Source organism: Stegostoma tigrinum, chromosome 10 (genome assembly GCF_030684315.1).
Source record: "Stegostoma tigrinum isolate sSteTig4 chromosome 10, sSteTig4.hap1, whole genome shotgun sequence".
Taxonomy (NCBI): Eukaryota; Metazoa; Chordata; class Chondrichthyes; order Orectolobiformes; family Stegostomatidae; genus Stegostoma; species Stegostoma tigrinum.
This window is the reverse complement of record NC_081363.1, coordinates 9,130,756-9,153,899: the sequence shown is the minus strand read 5'-3', so window position 1 is coordinate 9,153,899 and position 23,144 is coordinate 9,130,756. Positions and strand designations below refer to the sequence as shown.

General features: G+C 42.3%; 1 protein-coding gene across 1 annotated transcript in view; it reads right to left on the bottom strand.

The window, feature by feature from the left end:
• foxn3 (forkhead box N3) overlaps positions 1-16,573 on the bottom strand; it is a 328,149-nt gene extending 311,576 nt beyond the window's left edge. The window contains exon 1 of the mRNA XM_059648972.1: positions 16,454-16,573. The gene's annotated coding sequence lies outside the window, so the exon portion shown is untranslated. The remainder of the gene's footprint in view (positions 1-16,453) is intronic.
• Positions 16,574-23,144: the final 6,571 nt, after the last annotated feature.

The window sequence follows — 23,144 nt, the reverse complement described above, 5'->3', positions numbered from 1 at the left end:
AACAAAACGAACATCATCTACAAAATACCTTGCAAGAATTGTGACAAACACTACATTGGACAAACAGGCAGAAAGCTAGCCACCAGGATACGTGAACATCAACTAGCCACAAAACGACATGACCCACTATCACTCGTATCCTCACATACAGATGAGGAAGGACACCACTTTGATTGGGACAACACATCCATCCTAGGACAAGCCAAACAGAGACACGCACGAGAATTCCTAGAAGCATGGCATTCCAACCTGAACTCCATCAACAAACACATTGGCTCCAAATCAATCTACCATCCCCTGAGAAAAAGAACAGGAAATGACATCACCAACCCAAGGAAACCTAACCAGATAAATAGAAAGCAGGACATAAAGTGGGACATAACACCAGCACTTCGTCGGAAGCTCACTGATGTTGTTACCTAGAATGGTGACGAAACGTCTGAAAACTAACCTTCCAGCTCAGCGAGCAATCTCACATCCAGAATCCAAACATTCCTTTGATCCAGGCTTACGGTCAGGCAAATGTCAGATAAGTCACATGATCAAACTTCCATTTATCCCAAATTTAAACATAAATCTCACAACAGTCTCAAATTACATAATGGAAGAAAAGCAGCACCAGATTTAGTTCACTAGAAATGTCAGTTTTATACAAAGAAAAACATTACAATGAGGTATTTTGTATAAATGAAACTGAAGTTACAGAATGGGTGTGAAGAATCTTCCTATACAGTCAGAGAAGCATTCTAATCTATCAAAATGAATTCACAACTTAAAAAAAACAAAAATATACTGGTCAATGTAGCATCAGCATAAAATACAAAAAAATGCATTTGCCTTTACTGCGCTGACAATTTGAACTTCACCCTTCAGACAAAAAAAAATCAATTTAAACTTGGCAGATGGCAGGTTCTAATTTCACAGCTTGAAAGAGCTTAAGTAGGGCTGTATTATTGCACAGTAAATGTATACATTTTTGGACAGAAACGTATGGCCTCAGAACAAAACTTAATACTGCAGCACCTGCCATACGAATCCTTCAGATCGAATGACATATTATAGAATTTCCTGCAGCATTTCTCACAGTTGGGAAATAGTGAGAAGGATGGTATAACTGAGAAAGGCAGGCAGAAAAGAGGTTTGCACACTATAGGCTGAAAGCTAAACAAGGATGAGTTTTAAGAATAGAGGCCACCAGTTAGGAAGCATGGTACGAGAAAGACCCTGAATTTCGAAGACCGGCTTCAACATGAGGATGAAAAGGGAGTTACAGTATTCAAGTGGACAAGCATGACAGCAATAATAAGACTGCAGTGTTTTGCTGCAATGGATCAGGACAGGAGTTAAACCAGAAAGGAAATATAAGTGCAGAATGAGTAAAAGCCATCAATAGGTAAGGAGCAGTAAAACAAAACAAAGTAACAACATAGGAACGGGGTGAGTGAAGTTGAGAGAGGCAAGTCTGAGAAGGATGGTAAGGAAATGATGTGGGCAATAAAATTTGTGTGGGAAGGAAACAGGTCAGAATTAACCAAACCAGGATTCTGTATTCAGTCATACCTATGGAATGGAAAATTTGATTCTGCACGACAATGCCAGATAGCAGTTGAAGTGTTGAGCAGCAAAGGCAGAATCAAAAGAAGACACAAATGTCACGCTAGGTATCATTAGTTTATATAAGGGAACCTAATCACCTGATTCTGGATGATTTCACCGAGAATAAACAGGTATTTTTCCCAAACGGCAGGCAGTGATAGTCCGGTGGCATGAGATCAGTGCTATGACCCCAGCAATTCATCTAAATCATTCACATATTTTGTGAAGAAACTAAATGTAATATCTCCAAAGTTACACAATCACAAATTCCACAAAGCTAGGTGGGAGGATGAGCTGTGAAGAGGATACAGAGATGCTTCAGCGAGATTTAAACGTCCTGAGCGAGTTGACAAATGCAATGCAGAGGCAGTACAATGTAGATAAATGTTAAGTTATCCACTTTGGGACAAAACAGGAAGACAACTTATTATTTGAACAGCTATGAATTTAGCCAGGAACATGCAATGAGACACGAGTGTCCTTGTGCACCACTCATGAGTGGTGTGGTGAACCTGTGGAATTCACTGCCAAAGGCCAAAACACTGCATGATTTCAAGAAGGAGTTGGCTACAGCACTCAGGGCAAACAGGGTCAAAAGGATCTAGGGGAAAAGCAGGAATAGGCTATTGAGTTGGAAGATCAGTCATGGTCATGATGAATGGTGGAGCAGGCTCAAAGGACCAAATGATAAACTCCTTTGCCTAGTTTCTAGAAGATTCAAATAGATTTTATTGTCACATGTACCAGAGTACAAGAACAGTGCAAAGTGTAAAAAGTCATCATTTCCAGCAGCATCTCAGCATACAATAATTAGAATTAAAAACAAGAGCAGAAATTAAAGAAACAAACAAAAGGAAACGAAACTGTCCAGATCACCCTCGCCACCATGAATCTTGAGCCAGGCTCACCAAGGCCACTACCTCAAATCCCACACTTCACCACCCCCCTGCGCTGGACCTAAAGGCAGCATATTGCCATCATTCACACTTGGCCAACCTCCCTAACACCATTGCCATCTTTGAATCAACTGAAGTATCAGTCAGGGTTCACAACCTTCCTGAACAAATGCAGGCGTGTACATGCTTTGAACAGCACTAGCAATCAATGCTGCCAACCTCACCAGACCCAAAACTTGAACTCTGATTTTTGTTTCTTTACAAGTGGTGCCAGACCTGCTGAGCTTTTCCAGCAACTTCTGTTTTTGTTCAGAAGTCACAAAACTGGAGGGCTTCAAGTAAATCAAAGCTTTAAGTTAAGTTTTCTTCATTAAAGTTATCAGTGTCAAAGTGACAAATGAAAAGAAACTCTCTCAGTCAGGGTATGTAACTAACACCCCAAGAAATAATGTGCAAACATATCTGATATCTGAATAAAACACACACATCACTAAACAAAAAACAAAACAATCCTCAAATGTAAGTTATGTAGGTTGGAAATGAAGGCTTGCTTCCACCTTTTCCTGGCGTGGGCACTGTATTTCAGAGCATTTCTCTATGAATTTCTTTCAATCATGACTGGGGGTGGATTGTCTCTCATCCAAATCAAGACATTGCTGAGTCCTTATCTGGAATACCATGTGCAATTCTGACTGCCCTGGTATAAGAAGGATATTTTTATATTTAGGGCAGCACTGCTGCCCCACAGCAGTAGGGACTCAGGTTCAATTCCAATTTTGGGCAACTGTCTGTGCACAGTTTGCACATTCTCCCCATGTCTGCATGGGTTTCCTTTGGTTTACTCTCAGTCCAAAGATGTGTAGGCTAGGTGGATTGGCCATGCTAATTTGCCCATAGTATACAGAGATGCATAAGTTAGGTGGGTTATAGGAGTATGTGTCTAGAGGGTATGCTGTGAGGGACGATGTGGACTTGTTAGGCCAAAGGGCCTGTTTTCACACTCTGGAGATTCTATGATCTATGTTTATTAAATTGGAAAGGGTTCAGAAAAGATTTCAGGATGCTACCGGAGTGGAGGGTTTGAGTTATAAAAATAGGCTGGATGCCTTGGTAGTCTGGGTCTTTTACACTGGAGCGTAGGAGGTTGACGGGTGGCCTTATTATGTTTATAAAATCATGACAGACATAAATACAGTGAATAGCAAAGGTCATTTCCCAAAGGGGGAGTTCAAGATGAGGAGGCATATTTTTAAGGTAAGAACAAAAAGATTTAAGGAGGAGATGAGGGCAACCTTTTTATACAGAGAATGGCTCGTGTGTAGAATGAACCTCTGGATACAGGTACAGTTACAACGTTCAAAAAATAAATGAAAGGAGAGGTTTGGAGGGATATGGGCCAAACACAGGCAGGTGGGACTAGTTTAGTCTGGGGACATGGTCAACATGGATTAATTGGACCAAAGGGTCTATTCTATGCTGTATGACTCTACAGGTTGACAGCTCCTTGAAGAAGATTCCTGTATTTAGAAGTTTTTATATTTCGAAGATAGATATTATTGGTTCAAATGTAAAAGCATCTTGAATTCTGAACTCAGCATTAACAAAAAACAAACAAGCAAGTTTTGAGAAGATTTGTAGCTCAGGTTGAGGTTCTGGATGTGAGTTTGCTCGCTGAGCTGGAAGGTTAGTTTTCACACGTTTCATCACCATTCTAGGTAACTTCATCAGTGAGCCTCCGATGAAGCACTGGTGTTATGTCCCGCTTTCTATTTAACTGTTTAGGTTTCCTTGGGTTGGTGATGTCATTTCCTGTTCTTTTTCTCAGAGGATGGTAGATTGGCTCCAAATCAATGTGTTTGTTGATGGAGTTCAAACAAACAAAAAGAACAAAGAAAATTACAGCACAGGAACAGGCCCTTCGGGCCTCCAAGCCTGCGCCGATCAAGATCCTCTGTCTAACCTGTCATCTATTTTCTAACGGTCTGTGTCCATTTGCTCCCTGCCCATCCATGAACCTGTCCAAATATATCTTAAAAGACGCTAACGAGTCTGCGTCTACCACCTCCACTGGCAACGCGTTACAGGTACCCACCACCCTCTGTGTAAAGAACTTTCCATGCATATCTCCCTTAAAAACTTTCCTCCTCTCACTTTGAACTCATGACCCCTAGTAATTGAGTCCCCCACTCTGGGGGAAAAAGCTTTTTGCTAATCACCCTGTCTATACCCCTCATGATTTTGCAGACCTCAATCAGGTTCCACCTCAATCTCCGTCTTTCTAATGAAAATAATCCTAATCTACTCAACCTCTCTGCATAGCTAGCACCCTCCATACCAAGCAATATCCTGGTGAACCTCCTCTGCATCCTCTCCAAAGCATCCACATCCTTTTGGTAATGTGGCAACCAGAACTGCACACAGTACTCCAAATGTGGCCCAACCAAAGTCCTATACAACTGCAACATGACCTGCCAACTCTTGTACTCAATACCCCGCCCAATGAAGGAAAGCATGCCATATGCCTTCTTGACCACCCTATTGACCTGCGTTGTCACCTTCAGGGAACAACGGACCTGAACACCCAGATCTCTCTGTTCATCAATTTTCCCTAGGACTTTTCCATTTACTGCATAGTTCACCCTTGAATTTGATCTTCCAAAACGCATCACCTCGCATTTGCCCAGATTGAACTCCATCTGCCATTTATCTGCCCAACTCTCCAGTCTATCTATATTCTGCTGTAATCTCTGACAGTCCCCTTCACTATTTGCTACGCCACCAATCTTAGGGTCATCTGCAAACTTGCTGATCAGACCACCTACACCTTCCTCCAAATCATTTACATACGTCATAAACAACAGTGGTCCCAGCACAGATCCCTGCGGAACACCACTGGTCACAGGTCTCCAATTTGAGAAACTCCCTTCTACTACTACCCTCTGTCTCCTGTTGCCTAGCCAGTTTTTTTTATCCATCTAGCTGGCACACCCTGGACCCAATGTGACTTCACTTTCTCCATCAGCCTGCCATGGGGAACCTTATCAAACGCCTTACTGAAGTCCACGTATATGACATCTACAGCCTTTCGCTCAATCAACTTTGTCACGTCCTCAAAGAATTCTATTAAGTTGGTAAGACATGACCTTCCCTGCACAAAACCACGTTGCCCATCACTGATAAGCCCATTTTCTTCCAAATGGGAATAGATCCTATCCCTCAGTATCTTCTCCAGTAGCTTCCCTACCACTGACGTCAGGCTCACCGGTCGATAATTACCTCGATTATCCTTGCTGCCCTTCTTAAACAAGGGGACAACATTAGCAAGTCTCCAGTCCTCTGGGTCCTCACCCATGTCTAAGGATGCTGCAAAGATATCTGTTAAGGCCCCAGCTATTTATCTCTCGCTTCCCTCAATAACCCGGGATAGATCCCATCCGGACCTGGGGACTTGTTCACCTTAATGTCTTTTAGGATACCCAACACTTCCTCCTTCCTTTTGTCAACTTGACCTAGAGTAAGCAAACATCTATCCCTCACCTCAACATCTGTCATGTCCCTCTACTCTAATTTCTACTCAGCAAGTGTAATTTTCCACAGTATAGTTTGCGTAACACAGTAAGGTACTACAGTGTTATAAAATCAGAATGTATTTTCGTAACTACAAGTTACGGACTGCTCTTTGGTAAAAGGTCAAATTTAGAAAAAGCTACAAATGAGGGGATGAGGCAAGTCAGCTTTTCAGTACAATTTCCTATTTTGTTTCCAGCTCAAATCAGATATTGTATATCAAAAAAAAAGCAAAATAATAGAATAGTTTAGTCCCATACAAGGATAGAACACAAATTTGTGAAGTTTTCCATATTTTTAACTGATATTTTCTCTTCACAGGTACTGCCAGATCTGCTGAGTTTCTCTAGCTGTTTTTGTTGCTTTCAGATCTCCAGCATTCGTAGTTCCTTTTTTAAAATAAATTTTGTCCCTATTACAAAAAATCTGGAATTTGAGATTCAGTTTCAGAAAGATAAAGAAAATGGGTTGTGAACTGAGAATCGGAAAACTAGTGCTTTCAGAATGAACATGATCCTGAAGCAATAAGACTATTCACTTCTCCTTCCTTCAATGGCCAACATTCAGCATGGTTGCCTGAAAAAATTCTAAATTAGTTTCCATTACAAGACCATTAAAAATCGTAACATTTTCACCAATTTTTATTCAAAATCTTAACTTCAGTTGCACAATTCCAATTAAACTGCTGTTACATGAAGGTTTATTATGGAAATTCCATTGCAGAATGTCTAGACTCAATTATACACTTTACAGAACTTTAACAGAACTTATGTTGATTTCAACAGAGCCTGTTCCAATACTTGACATAAATACAAAGTACTTTAACCATTTTTTCCCCCCCGTTTTCAGCACTCCCAATGTTTTCTTTTAAAATTGTTCAGTACTGCCCTACTTAACATTTCATCAGAACTTGACAACATTTAGACATTGCTTTTGGTGTACTTTTATGAAGTTTTAACTTAAAACTTCAGTCTCTCTGAAAAGCTAGACCTTCACCTTATCATTTTCTAGAAATGCAGTTGTTAGCTAATTAAGATTATGACATCATGGCATTTCAAGCAAAACCACCATTCCCAAGTCAATTAGTACCAATCCAGCACGACTTACAACAGTTTCAGTTCTGTTGTTTCTCAAAATTATTTGGAAGAAAATTAAATGTGAATTTTTAAAGTCTTTATTTAGTTAAAATTTGCATCAAGTGATTACTAGACTAGAATGTGTGCAAGCGAAAAGTTAAACTTACACATACTTTAGGTTAATACTTAAAGAACACAGGCTAGAGTGGACAGACATACGACTCATGAAACAATGCAAGTATTAAGTGATACGCTTTGGTGGGAAGAGTGAGAGTCAAAGTAAAGTGAATTTAATTTTACAGACATCTGGGGCATATGTGCACAAACTATTGAAGATGACAGGATACGTCAAGAATATGGCTAATGAGTGCACTGGATCCCATGCTTTATACATAAAAAGGCACACAGTGTATAAAAATAAGGAAGTAACAATTAATCTTAACCCTCCCTCCACTGACCCCTTCACCCGCTTCCAACACAAGTCCTCCTCCTGGACACCACCCCCAGGCCTCCTACCCTCCCTCGACCTCTTCATCTCTAACTGCCATCGAGACATCAACCGTCTCAACCTCTCCACCCCCTCACCCACTCCAACCTCTCCCCGGCAAAACAGACAGCCCTCCACTCCAACCCCAACTTCACCATCAAACCCGCAGACAAGGGTGGCGCAGTGGTAGTATGGCACACTGACCTCTACATCGCCGAGGCCAGACGCCAACTCTCCGACACCACTTCCTACCGCCCCCTCGATCATGACCCCACACCCGAGCACCAAACCATCATCTCTAACGCCATTCATGACCTCATCGCCTCAGGGGACCTCCCACCCACAGCCTCCAACCTCATTGCTCCCCAACCCCGCACGGCCCGTTCCATCTCCTTCCCAAAATCCACAAACCTGCCTGCCCTGGTCAACCCATCGTCTCAGCCTGCTCCTGCCCCACCGAACTCACCTCCACCTATCTGGACTCCATTTTCTCCCCTTTGGTCCAGGAACTCCCCACCTACGTCCGTGACACCACCCATGCCCTCCACCTCCTCCAGGACTTCCAATTCCCTGGCCCCCAACACCTCATTTTCACCATGGACGTCCAGTCCCTATACACCTGTATTCCGCATGCAGATGGCCTCAAGACTCTCCGCTTCTTCTTGTCCCACAGGCCCGACCAGTCCCCTTCCACCGACACCCTCATTCGCCTAGCCGAGCTCGTCCTCACCCTCAACAACTTCTCTTTCAATTCCTCCCACTTCCTACAGACTAAGGGTGGCCATGGGCACCCGCATGGGCCCCAGCTATGCCTGCCTCTTTGTAGGTTACGTGGAACAGTCCCTCTTCCGCACCTACACAGGCCCCAAACCCCACCTCTTCCTCCGTTACATTGATGACTGTATCGGCGCCAACTCTTGCTCCCCAGAGGAGCTCAAACAGTTCATCCACTTCACCAACACCTTCCACCCCAACCTTCAGTTCACCTGGGCCATCTCCAGCACATCCCTCACCTTCCTGGATCTCTCAGTCTCCATCTCAGGCAACCAGCTTGTAACTGATGTCCATTTCAAGCCCACCGACTCCCACAGCTACCTAGAGTACACCTCCTCCCATCCACCCTCCTGCAAAAATTCCATCCCCTATTCCCAATTCCTCCGCCTCCGCCGCATCTGCTCCCACAATGAGGCATTCCACTCCCGCACATCCCAGATGTGCAAGTTCTTCAAGGACCGCAACTTTCCCCCCCACAGTGGTCGAGAACGCCCTTGACCGCGTCTCCCGCAACACATCTCTCACACCCTGGCCCCGCCACAACCGCCCAAAGAGAATCCCCCTCGTTCTCACACACCACCCCACCAACCTCCGGATACAACGCATCATCCTCCGACACTTCCGCCATCGACAATCCGACCCACCACCCAAGACATTTTTCCATCCCCACCCCTGTCTGCTTTCCAGAGAGACCACTCTCTCCGTGACTCCCTTGTTCGCTCCACACTGCCCTCCAACCCCACCACACCCAGCACCTTCCCCTGCAACCGCAGGAAATGCTACACTTGCCCCCACACCTCCTCCCTCACCCCTATCCCAGGCCCCAAGATGACTTTCCACATTAAGCAGAGGTTCACCTGCACATCTGCCAATGTGGTATACTGCATCCACTGTACCCGGTGTGGCTTCCTCTACATTGGGGAAACCAAGCGGAGGCTTGGGGACCACTTTGCAGAACACCTCCGCTCGGTTCGCAATAAACAACTGCACCTCCCAGTCGCAAACCATTTCCACTCCCCCTCCCATTCTTTAGATGACATGTCCATAATGGGCCTCCTGCAGTGCCACAATGATGCAACCCGAAGGTTGCAGGAACAGCAACTCATATTCCGCTTGGGAACCCTGCAGCCCAATGGTATCAATGTGGACTTCACCAGCTTCAAAATCTCCCCTCCACCCACTGCATCCCAAAACCAGTCCAACCTGTCTCTGCCTCTCAGCCATCCCTTCCTCCCACCCCAAGCCGCACCTCCATCTCCTACCTACTAACCTCATCCCACCTCCTTGACCTGTCCGTCTTCCCTGGACTGACCTATCCCCTCCCTACCTCCCCACCTATACTCTCCTCTCCACCTATCTTCTTTTCTCTCCATCTTCGGTCTGCCTCCCCCTCGCTCCCTATTTATTCCAGAACCCTCACCCCACCCCCCTCTCTGATGAAGGGTCTAGGCCCGAAACGTCAGCTTTTGTGCTCCTGAGATGCTGCTGGGCCTGCTGTGTTCATCCAGCCTCACATTTTATTATCTTGGATTCTCCAGCATCTGCAGTTCCCATTATCACTGCTAAGATTAATCTTAAGTCTTTGGTTTGACCTCAACTACAATAAATTTTGTTTTTCTTATTCATTCATGGGATGAGGGCATCACTGGTTTAACCAGCATTTACTACCCATCCCAGAGGGCACTTAAGGATCAATCACACTGCTCTGTGTGTGGAGGTACATGTAGGCCACAGAGGCAAGTGTAGCAGCTTCCTTCCTTAAACAACATTAGTGAACCAGATGTGGTTTTTCTAACAAGCAACAATGGATTTGTGATCGTCATTAGACTATTAATTCCAGATTTGTTTTCTTATTGAATTCAAATTCCACCATCTGCTACAGCAAGATTTGAACCTGGGTTCCCCAGAACATAATCTAGATCTCTGGATTAACAGTCCAACAGTAATGCCACTAGGCCATCACCCCCTTAATGTGCACAACTGAAAATAATGTGTAATTCTGGGCACAAGCCAGAACATGAAGGTTTTAATGAAGATGCAGAAAAGATTTATTAAAGCAGTTCAAGAGATTAGAGACTTCAGATGTAAGGATTAGATTAGAGAAACTAGGTTTTTCTCCTTGGAAAAGAAGATCGAGAGAAGATTTGACAGATGTGTTCACAATCAAAGGGGTCTGGACATATTAGATAGGTAAGCAGCAAGCCTCAGTGCAAGCTTGAAGAACAACATCTTATTTTCTGCTTGGGAACCCTAGGATTCAGTGAGTTCAATAACTTTAGATCCTTCCATACTTTTTACTCACTTCACACCAAGTTGTTTTAACATAGGTTGCTTTTAGCACAGTCATGCATTCTTGCATATTCCTAGGTCTATTACCACATTAGGTTGCATTCAGCTCAGTTATCCCATTTTCTCACTATTAGCACATAAAATCTCATTCAGCTTCTTTCTGTCCTGCTCTTCAATCCATTACCTCCCTCCACCTCCAATTCTCTCCTTCAAACAACTACCAAACTTGAACAGCAAACTACCCAGTCCTCAAGACAACATCGGCCACAACACCACACAACCCTGCCATAACAATCTCTGCAAGACATGTCAGATCATCCACGTGGAAACATCACCCATCACATATACAGCAGATACTCATGTGCCTCAGTCAATGTTGTCCATTTCATATGCTACAGACAAGGATACCCCAAAGCATGGCATATTGGTGAGACCATGCAGATACTAAGACAACAGATGAATGGACACCATGCAAGAATTCCCAGACAGGGATGTTCCCTTTCAGTCAGGGAATACTTCAGCAGTTAAGGACATTCAGCCTTCGATCTGCAAGTAAGCATCCAAGGCGGACTTCAAGATACACAACAATGCAAAATTGCCGAGAGAAACTGATAGCCAAATTCTGTTACCGTAAAGACGGCCTCAACCATGATAATAAAACGTGAGGCTGGATGAACACAGCAGGCCCAGCAGCATCTCAGGAGCACAAAAGCTGACATTTCGGGCCTAGACCCTTCTATCAGAGAGCCTCAGAGAGCCCGAAACGTCAGCTTTTGTGCTCCTGAGATGCTGCTGGGCCTGCTGTGTTCATCCAGTCTCACATTTTATTATCTTGGATTCTCCAGCATCTGTAGTTCCCATTATCACCTCAACCATGATGCTGGATTCCTGTTGCACCTCATGTGACCCCCAACTTACCGTTCTGTATCAAAGTCTTCCTAATTGCTCCATTTCAACCCCATCTCCTTGATCAATTGTTATGATCTGTCTACCTTAATTAGTTTGTACAGTTTTCGATTACCTATTACTTTGGTTAGACCTTTGGCATGTGACTCATACCCATCATGTTATTCCAGTCAGTTTGTCTCCAGCACCACCTTACTTTTAATTTATTGTAATTATCTCTCTGCCTCATTTAATCACATTATAGGTCATCCATCACTTCTAATTCAGCTGTTGACACTTTACTCATACTGTCTGACATTTTTGATCATTTGCAGAGAATTATTATTTAACACTCCACACACACCATCTGTATGATCTTTTGATCTGTCTACTCTTCATCTCTCTGTCCATAAATTCTGTGCCTGTGTGCTTCTCTCTCACTTCACGAAGGGGCTACACTCCAAAAGCTTGTGATTTCAAACAAACCTGTTGGACTATAACTTGGGTGTCATTTGACTTCTGACTTTGTCCAACCCAAAACCTCCATATTACTACTTCCTTGTTTACCCCTTTCATCTCTCCTTCACCTCACTGGGCTCCATCTCCACCTATCCACTCAACTGTTCCCTCCTCTTCCTCCACCTACCCACCACCCCAAACACACACACTGCAGCATAAATACAATTGTGCCAATGCTAACAGTTCTGATGAAGAATTACTGAGCTCGAAATGTTAACTCCACTTTCTTCCCATAGTTGCTGTTAGGCCAGCTGTATTTGTCCTGCAATTTCTGTTTTTGTTTCAGATCTCCAGCATTCACAGTTTTTCGTTTTAATTTAGGTAGGGAGAAACTGATCCCAGCTGAAGCACTGAGAAACAATGCATAATAATGAGATGACTGGAGAACCAGAAGGGGGCATGAGAAAACATCTTTTTAACTTGTGATTAAGATTTCAAATGCACTGCCTGAGACTCTGATAAAGGTAGATTAAACTGCATTTTAAAGGAAATTGGATTATTATCTGTAAATTCTGACAGAGCTAGGACAGAGGTGTGGCACAAAATTTCTCCTTGGCACATACATGATCAGCAAAACATGTAGTAACCATTTTTTGATTCTGTGCAAGTTGATATTTAAAATTTGCTGCAGTGAACAAATATACTGTTTTCTGCAGTTGGCTAACACAAACTAATATTACACCACATATGTTACCAGCATATCTAGCATCTTGTTTTTATTTCAGATTTCCAGGATCCACACTGCTTGACTTTGTAAGATTATTCCAAAACTGACTGCAGAGTTTGGTACCAACTGCTTCACAAGAATCTCAACATGGGAAAAAAGTAGCAAAGGTAAAAATGCAAAATGCAGAGGAAAAAAGGAATCTATTCTTATCTAACAGCGAGTGATCCATACCAGAAATTACATAAAAATGAAACTGCAATAAGGAACCAACAAAGCTCAAATATAATAACCAATGATGGTGGCTTGTCAGAGTGTCTAGGCTCAAAAGCAAAGCAACAAGTAGGATACAAGCTGACGTAAAGATACTAGGCTAGGTATTTGACAAATATCCATCACTGTGGATAAATAAAGGGTTAGTGCTGCACTTGAAGATGAATAATTTCAGGCTTATGTACGTTATGCACGGGTTACGTCCTTATAGCTGGGGGTGTGAGAAAAGAGTCAGAGTTATAGATGCTGAATTTTAAAGGCTGTAGAGCAACTAGAGTAGCAAGCCTAAACAGCACGTACTGAATTACTAGCAGAATTCATTATAAAGTTAGAAATACAATACTTGTGGCTGCAAACAAGATAGTATCCAGTTTGGTTCCTTAACAGAGAAGATCCAGAAGAGGCCGCCAAGAATGAAGCTTATTGTGTTAAAACTTGCAGACAAAGGTTCAGGAAGTGGAGCTTTATTTACTGGAGAAATTTTAATTGATGCCACAAAGTGCACAGTTTAACATTTAGAACCATTCACAGGAACCAATTCTGGTCTTAACCAGTTGATTATTTGGCTAGATACAGTTAAAAACTTGCATTTAATGCTGCTTCTCATATGCAGAAAGTCTTCTCAAAGTATTTTCTAATCCATAAACAGGATTAGACAGATTTTATCATGATTAATTTCTCTTCGCCAAAACAGAGTTCAATCACTAGTACGAACTCCTGAATGAATATACACCTTGCTGCTTGTTACCATCCAATTACTGTATCAATTCATGTAACTAATTGAGATCATTGCTCTTTTATTCCCTCTTTTCAATGCAATTTGTATGCAAACAGTTTGAAATTTGAGAGGTTGGATTATGTCATAGGAAGCAAGTTGCATTAAGGATAAGTATGTGGAAATAAACATCTCTCCGTGTGAAGCAGTCAATCTTTGGAGCTTAATAATACTTAATGCACATTTATTAGATCAATTTAAAACACAATTAGAGTATTTCACCATTCAGTGCAGAGCCAATTATTGTTATCGAGTAATATGATCAGGCCTTAGTAAAAAAAATTCATCTCACCGAATACTTTTTTCACCATCTGCAACATTCCCTACGCAACCAGAATTTAAACAATGTATCATTATAGTACTATATCCCGTTGAACCCTAAATACATCTGATTTGCATAATTAAAAGTCCTTTTTTAAAAAGAATGTTTCATTGAAATAAGGAATCAATGCAATTCAAGGTCAGTTAATGAGTTATACATACCAAAATATAAAGACACTGCAAAAAGATCGTGTAATGGATTATTATTTCAATGAGATTAAGTTTATCTTCAAACATTACAGCAACCCAATAGCTGTACGCCTCTAACTGCGGTTCCTGTATGTAAAAGGGTGGATTAACTTTGGATTCATTGTGTGCAATTGACTTGAAGTGCACATGACTGTCATTTTTTAAAACAACAGATAATATAGCTCTAGAAAGATTTGATATCTTGCGTTGAAAAACTATTTGAAAATATTGGTCAATGTATACAACACTACTTTGTAGGACCACGCCTTAAATGTCATTGTAAACGAATACACCAGTCAAAAAAAGTTGCTTCCAGTATTCGTTTTGCAAATGTATTTGGTTAGCATGCCGTGACAAGAAAACAACAATGCTGCATCTTTGTCTTTCCGCCCTAGGTAACGTTCACAAAACTCAGCCGCCGAAATCCGTTCACGGATTGTTTCAAAACAAACATCCAATTTAGGGTCGACAGTCAGTGATCATATCTCGTGCCCACGAAGTGGGCGTAAATGATTTAATCGTACACGGTTTGGGCTGCGTGGCAATTCTTCCACACATAGCATCTGGTTTACATTATACAGCAAAAAAAATCACAAGACTCCTGCCCACAATCCTTTGCATTCTATTTTTGGGAGAGTGCGAAACTGTTAAGGCATCGACAGTCTTTCATAGATAGCACAAGCGTTGTTTGCGACGGATGGCCGAACGACAGTAGTCGCATCGATTTAGTTCATCTAGTTTTGCAGTACTGCACTTAAAGACAGCATCTGCAGCGCAACGAGACTGAAAGGCGCCGCTGTGCATTGCTTCAAACGGACTGTGTAAATCACGGAGCTATGTGCGAACTTCATAATCTGGGTTAATTGCTGGTGCATCTTTTCATTCGACCACCTAGCTGTCAAAAGGTCAAGTGGCAGATCCATGGCTTTGGCTTTCTCCGAAGTTGTCTACCCTTGGAAACAGTTGCCTGTCACCTTGGATTAAATCTTATCTGTTGAAATGACCAATTTAAGCACGAAGAAAAGCTCCACCGTGACCAAAACAAAACGATTCTTTAGGGAAAGGCCGCGACATTTGCACATCTCCGTGTAAAATAAACACACTAAAGCAATTGTATTTTTCCTTTTCTCATTTCTACAAATGATCCTTACGTTTAGATAACCCTCAAAAAAACTAAAGTAAATGTGGAATTAGTAGGAGGATTCTGTATGTTTATCAAACGGGATTGATACAGTAACAACGACCATGCCCCTTGATACGAAAATGTGAAGGGTTTGCTTTCACTATCACAAGGTAAAGACGATTATACTACCATTAAGGACAGAGGTTGAGGACACTGCAGTGTTGCCTTAGGTCTGCTCCCGAATAGCAGAGGATGACAATGCAATACAATGACATTACACTAAACAGCAACATCTTAAGAGGTCGAATGTTCCAAAATAAAATCTCTAAATAAAAAGGTACAACTTTAAAACCAATGTGCGCAGCAAGGGAAAGTAGTAGTATAGATGGACACAATTACCCACTAAAGAGAAAAACAAACACTCTGACCAGCAGGCTGTCCGGAAAGGTTAGAGGATAGTTCCTTCTTAAGAAAATATTTACTTAGTCTTAATAGATTATAACACTTTGGATAGGTCAAGAGAAGAGTTGTTTAAATTTGACACGCTGTTAACGTTTAAAGCCGCTTTCAGATAAAACAACGATAATTCCAACTCTGGCAAACACTTCGAAAATAAATCAGAATTTGGTGCATTCAAACCAAACTTTAACTGCAATGTCAGGAGTCCAGGTTGCAACCAAACACCAAGAATTAGCATAAATAATGAAAAGCGGCGAAGACAAAGGCATACTGGACTGTGTTTCAAGGACAAAACCACGTTATAAGCATATAATACTCATATATACATATATGTAAATATATACACAAAAGTAGGAAATGGACTTTTTAAAAAAAGGACAAAAATAAACAAGTGAAACTATTTAAATCCTCCCCAATCTTTTGCCAAGTTTGCAACTTCACTTTTTCAGGGAGGGGGAAGTGGAAGAGAAATAAGTTGAAATGTATAGAAAACAATGTTCTTAAGTGAAGCAGCAGCAATGTAATACATAAAGATACAGTTGGGTTTTTTGTCTACTTACACTTCATGTCATGGAAAGATGGCTGTTGACGAACACACAAGGGATTTTTTTTCCCCCAGCGGTCGTGGTTTTTCCCCACCCCCTAGAATAAAAAGTGCTTATTTTTTTTAAAAAAGTCTGGAGTTGGGGGGGGGGTGGGAATCGCTCAATAACGCCACGATCTCCCTGGCCGTCGCCAAGGAGACAATCCGGCCGAGAATTACCTCCCTCCGCCTCAGGTCCCCATGTGCACGTCGAACGAACATCGACGGCCGGCGAAATGCCTCCCCCTCCGGCTAACCCGCAGCAGCTCGCCCCGGCCGATAATTTCCTGAGGTAAAGTCGGTGTTTTTCCGCCTGCTGGAGCCCCCAGAGAGGCCTCCGGGCAGTTCGGTCCGGCGGGAGGAACTCGGCCAGTGGGAATGGCGCCTGATAGCGTAACAGCAACCAATGGCTAGCCCCCACCGCCATCTTGGCGACGTGCTCCTGGCGCACGCTTACGCACGCACAGCGTGTTGTGCGTGATGACGCACGGAGTCGTCAGGAGCAGGTCCAAGGGTTTCGGGCTGCGTGGAGTGCATATAGTCAGTGCAAACAGGGTTTGGGCTGCTTAGGGTTCGCCCATTGCATGATGTGGAGGTGCTGGTGTTGGACTGGAGTGGACCAGGTCAGAAGTCACACGACACCACGTTAAGGTCCAAAAGGTTTACTTGAAAATGCAAGCTTTTGGATACTTTTTCATCAGGTTTTGGTGAGAAAGATAGTTTCAGACACGTTATGATCAAACAGTCACACCACTGATGAAGATGTACTAAACAAACCTAAGATGCTGTTAAATCTTTAATCAGTTAGAAGGTTTTAATTGATTAATATGTATATTTAAATCTCCAAATTCCTTTGGAGTTACTGTCCTGAGTGCACTAAATGTTTTATCAGTGTAAAGAAGTGACGTTTTAGGGACAGAAACAAAGTTGCTGGAAAAGCTCAGCAGGTGAAGGAGAAAACAGAGTTAATGTTTTGGGTCTGGTGACCCTTCCTCAGAACTGGAGGAACTGACATTTTAGGTCAGACAATGCATGTTGGGTGTGAAGCCTTTATTTAGAATCTATGTTTTGGTTTAGAGTCAGACAGGTTTTATTTCTAAAACATTAACTGACTGCCTATAATTGTCTGCTTTTTGAACAAAATAGAATATACCCACAAATAAAAATTCACCCCATAGATTCACGTGTGTGTGTGTGTGTGTGTGTGTGTGAGAGTGTGTGAGAGAAGGGGAGAGAGCAGTGAGTTGTGTGTGTGTACTTAATAGAGAGTGTATACGAGAGAGGATCTGTGTGAGTGTGTATGTGTGGAAGAGACAGTGTGTAGTGTGTGAGAGAGGCCATGCTATGTCCAGTGCACGTACCAGAGACTAGACAGTGTAGAATGTACATAGTCATTGCAAACAGTTTCCAGGTTGCATAGGCTGTTCATAGTCTGTGCAAGCAGAGTCTAGGCTGAATATGGTGCTGACAGTTACTTCAAACAGAGACCAGACACTGCATGAAATGCTCACAGTTCAACCAGAAATCAGAATGCATACAATGCAAACAGTGTCCAGATTGTATAGAGCCATCCTTAAAACAATATGCCTTAAATATTTTCCCACTGTAACCCCACTTCAAGTTTGAAAATTGCCATGATTCCATGGTGAGCATTGACATTGTGGGTTGGGACAGTCACTGAAGGTAAGCGTGCAGGTGCAGCAGGTGGTAAAGAAGTCAAATGGTATGTTGGCCTTCATTGCGAGAGGTTTTGATTACAGGAGCAGGGATGTGTTGTTGCAGTTATACAGGGCCTTGGTGAGACCACACCTAGAATATTGTGTGCAGTTTTGATCCCCTTTTCTGAGGAAGGATGTTCTTGTGTCGACGTATGAGGAGAGATTGACTAGGTTAGGATTGTTTTCGCTACAGTCCAGACAAATCAGTGGGATCTCATAGAGACTTATAAAATTCTACAGGACTGGCCAGGGTAGATGCAGGGAGGATGTTCGCAATGGTGGATGTGTCCAGAACCAGGGTCACAGTGTGAGGATTCGGGGTAGGCGATTTAGGACAAAGATGAGGAGACATTTCTTCACCAAATAGTGGTGAGACTGTGGAATTCATTACCACAGGAAGTAGTTGATGCCAAAACATTGAATGTGTGCAAGAGGTGGCTGAATGTAGCACTTGGGGCAAATGGGATTAAACATTATGGGGAGAAAGCGGGATTGGGCTATTGAGTTGGATGATCAGCCATGATCGTGAAGAATAGCAGAGCAGGCTTGAAGGGTTGAATGGTCTCCTTCTGCTTTTGTCTTCCATGTTTCTATGTTTTATTGGGAAGGGACTACAGCTCTTATAGCTTGGTTGGGAATTCTGGTGGCCATTGCTGTCTCAAATTTCAGGTCACCAGAATTTCAGCTTGTGATTGCACTTGGAGTCCTGACCCCTAATTTGCAAAGCCCTGCCTTAAGTCTACCTCCTGGACCAAAATTTTGCCACCTGTTCTTGTGTATCCCTATGTAATTTGGTGGCAAATTTTGTTTAATAATTTAGGGATGTTTTGCCAAATTAAACATGCTAGATAAACACAATTTGGCTATTTATATTGATATTATTAATTAAGAATTATGGGTCTAATGAAGACCATGAAACTGTTGTCAATTGCAACTAATCCATCACTCCTTTACAAAAGGAAACTACTGTCCTTGCCTGGTCTGCCCTATGTATGACTCCAGACCCACAGCAATGTGATTAATCACACTGACCTTGGGCGACTGTGTGGCGTTGGCATATGCTCCCCATGTCTGTGTGAGTTTCCTCTGGGTGCTCCCAAAGTCCAAATTTGTGCTGGTTGGGTGGATTGGCCATGCTAAATTGCCTACAATGTTCAGGAATGCCTAGATTAGGGGCATGGTTCTGAGTGAGATGCTCTGAGGATCGGTGTGGACTTATTGGGCCGAAGGGCCTGTTTCCACACAGTAGAGATTCTATGATGGTGAACTCTTGACTGTGTGATGATATTGTGGCTTTAAGGGGTTATTTTGTCATGATTTATTTTAACAGAGAGATTGAACAAGAGGTGATGAGAAGTTTGTAAGAAAGTAAACAGCTTGCGAACTCTTGTTTTTGGAACAGTAGAAGCGGCCTGGATGGGTGTGGTTAAGCTCCCACAGAATCAGAGATTTTGGGTTTAGTTTTAAACAGCAGTTGCTTTTGTTGTCTTGAAAAAGTGAAAGATATTTTTCCCTGACTAGGAAATAGCGAGAACTGCAGATGCTGGAAGTCAGAGTCGATACAGTGTGGACCTGGAGGAGCACAACAGGTCAGGCAGCATCAGAGGAGCAGGAAAATCGACGTTTCGTGTCAGGACCCTTCATCGGAATCTCAACCGGATTGAACCAAGGATGTTGATATCACTCTACATCAGAAATCAACTGTCCAGCCAACTGAGCTAACCAAACTCCATTGTTAGAGTAGACAGTGGGAGGAGAAACCAGAACAGTAATTATAGCCTAGAAGGCAGCATCAGAGGAGCACAGAAAGTCTACATTTCGGGTTGGGACCCTTCACAGGACTTCTAGGCTATAAATCTTGTTCTGGTTTCTCCTCCCACTGTCTACTGTAACAATGGAGTTTGGTTAGCTCAGTTGGCTGGACCGTTGATTTGAGAAGTGGAGTGATATCAACAGCTTGGGCTCAATTCTAGTTGAGGTCACCATGAAGGTCCTGCTTTCTCAACCTTTGCCTGAGAGTCATGACCCTTTGGTTATAACTCACCACCAGTCGTCTCCAGACAGTGGCCCTCTGGGACGATGGTAACTTGACTTTACCTTACCCTAACAATTCCTTTCATTACCTTGAAATGTTAATTATTCATCATCTTAAAATCTTAGTTAGATTTTTACCGAAGATGGCACAAAGTCCTGTAATGCTGAACTTTTTATTTCTTTATTTTTCTAATTTATTCATAAGATCCTGTACTTGTGCACCTTTGTACCTAAGATGGTGCTGTAAGTGACAACTTTGTAGACTTTTCACTGCACTCATATGAGTAAATGTGACAATAATAATAATTCTACTTCCTTAATCTTCTGGATTTATGGGAGGACAAGCCTCTTCTATACAACCTGTTGTCATCAGATCATTCTTAAAACTCCAATACAATTTTAATGAACTTGCATTCCAGTCTTCCAAGACCAAAACACAAATAATTTGAATTTACATAGCACCTTTCACAATCTTTGGATGTCCCAAGGCACTTTAGAAGTTAATCACACCTGTAATGCAGGAAACCACACAGCCAGAATCCTACGAACAGCAATGTGACCAGATAATTTGTTTTTGAAATTTTGATGGATTATTGGCCAATAAAATGGAGAACAGCTCCATGGGATCTTTTGTTTCAAGCTGAGGAGTAAATCAAGGTCTTGAGTTGAACATTTTGTCTGGAGTTTTTAATACTGAATATCAACCTCTATTATGTACTGTTTGTTTAAGACCGTGTATGTCGTATTCATAAATAAAAGGATTATCCTTGTTTCTCACTCTAGTTCTACCCAGAGCACAGTAATGTTGAGATTGTGACAATGTATTGTAGTCTTTGGCATGCATCTATAGTCTTTGTTGTGAAAAGAGGCTCACTGATTATTTCCGCACACTTCTGTACTTGTATTTAATCTTGCCAATGTAGCAATTACAATTCAAGGCATTTAAATCCAAGACAGCAGACACATTCATTCAAGAAGCAAAATAACAATACTTTTTGGCAGTGCAGCTATACAGTAATTAGTGGTTAAGGACTAGCAGTTACAAAGTTAGGGCCAGCCAGAAATACCTGCCACTGCGTGGCTCCAAGTTCAAATTTTTACAAATGAGACAGTGAGTTTTAATACTCCAATTCTTGATCAGTGAATGTAAACTGTTGTTAAGACTACAGGCAGTTACATCTTTGTACACATTGAAAGATTGCTCTTTAAACTTTCTGTCTCTGATGAAGGGTCTAGGCCCGAAACGTCAGCTTTTGTGCTCCTGAGATGCTGCTTGGCCTGCTGTGTTCATCCAGCTTCACACTTTGTTATCTTTAAACTTTCTGTTCACTTTGTAAGATCATTCAACCTATTAAATCTGCTCTGCTGTTCAATGAAATTGTGGCTGATTTAATATTCTTCGACTCCAATTTCCTGCCTTTTGTTTATACCCTTGATGCCCTTACTGATTAAAAATCTGTCCATCTCAACCTTGAATATGCTTAACAATCCAGCCTGGAAAGCCCTCTGCAGTGAAGAATTCCACAGATTAATATGGTATTAAATGATCTGGGTGGGGTGCGGCACCTTCAGACATTGTTCTCATATTCCTGGTGCCAGGTTGAACCTGATTTAAGAGTTATAGAATCATAAGAATCCCTGCAGTGTGGAAACTGGCCCTTTGGCCCAGCAAGTCCACACTGACCCTTGGAACATTTCACCCAGAACCATCCCCCTTTAACACCGCCCTCCCCAATCAATCTACGCATCTCTGAACACTATGGGCAATTTAGCATGGCCAATCCACCTAACCTGCACATCTTTGGACTGTGGGAGGAAACTGAAGCACTCAGAGGAAACCCACGCAGACACGGGGAGAATGTGCAAACGCCACACCCAAGGTTAGAATCGAGCCCAGGTCCCTGGTGTGGGAGGCAACAGTGCTAACCACTAAGCCACTGTGCTGCCCTTATATTGTCAATCCTAAATCATCATCCATGATTCAAGGGATTATGCCCCTGCCTCTGAGCTAGGAGGTTGTGTGCCCAAGTCCCACTCCCACAATGTCAGCACAAATTCCAAGCAGCACTGAAGGCGTGCTGCACGTCAGAGTTGCTACTTTTCAAAGATATGTCAAGCCAAAGTTGTATCTCAGTTATATGTAAAACATTTCATGACACAATTTTGAAGAAGAACTGGAGATTTATTCCAGTTATCACAACAAGTATTTATCTTACAACAAACATTCTTAAAATACCCAAATTATCTTGTCATAATGTTAATCATTGGAGATTAACAGTGCACCAAATGGTTGCCATATATCTAACAACAGAGACTACTATCCTAAAGTAGGGTGCTGGTGATTTCCCAAAGTTGTGAAAAATCCTAGTTTTTTTTCTTCTTTTCCAGTTGACTGAGGTGTATTGTGTGACAGACCCACGGCTAGCTTGCCAATACAATGCCTCATGATAATTCATTAAAGTCACATAAGTTGATCATCAGTAATCGAAACACCAAATTCAAACTTAAAGAAACATTCCATTTCTGTTTGGTTCATGTTTTGGTTTCTAGTTGAGTTACTTGTATGGCTACACAGAAATACACCAAAAGTTTCATAAAATAATACACGCAGGTCCGAAAATATGATGTAGTCTGTGATCCATACCAGGGCCGGTGGGATAGTCGTGTCTTCTGCACACAGCATGAGTTGGGCTTTGACAATTCAAATCCTGCCAGGCAAGGAAGATGTCACCGAGCAAAAGTAAAACTATCTTAATTTGCCATTGAATGACACTTTGAATTGGAGTAATCACCAGATCGTTGGGATGGTAATGAAAACCTATCATCTGGGTGCAGCAGGGATGCTTTGAGATTGGAATACATTGTTGACAGAATTAGGAGGTTGCCTGTACCGCTAACAGCATTATTCTCTGTCAT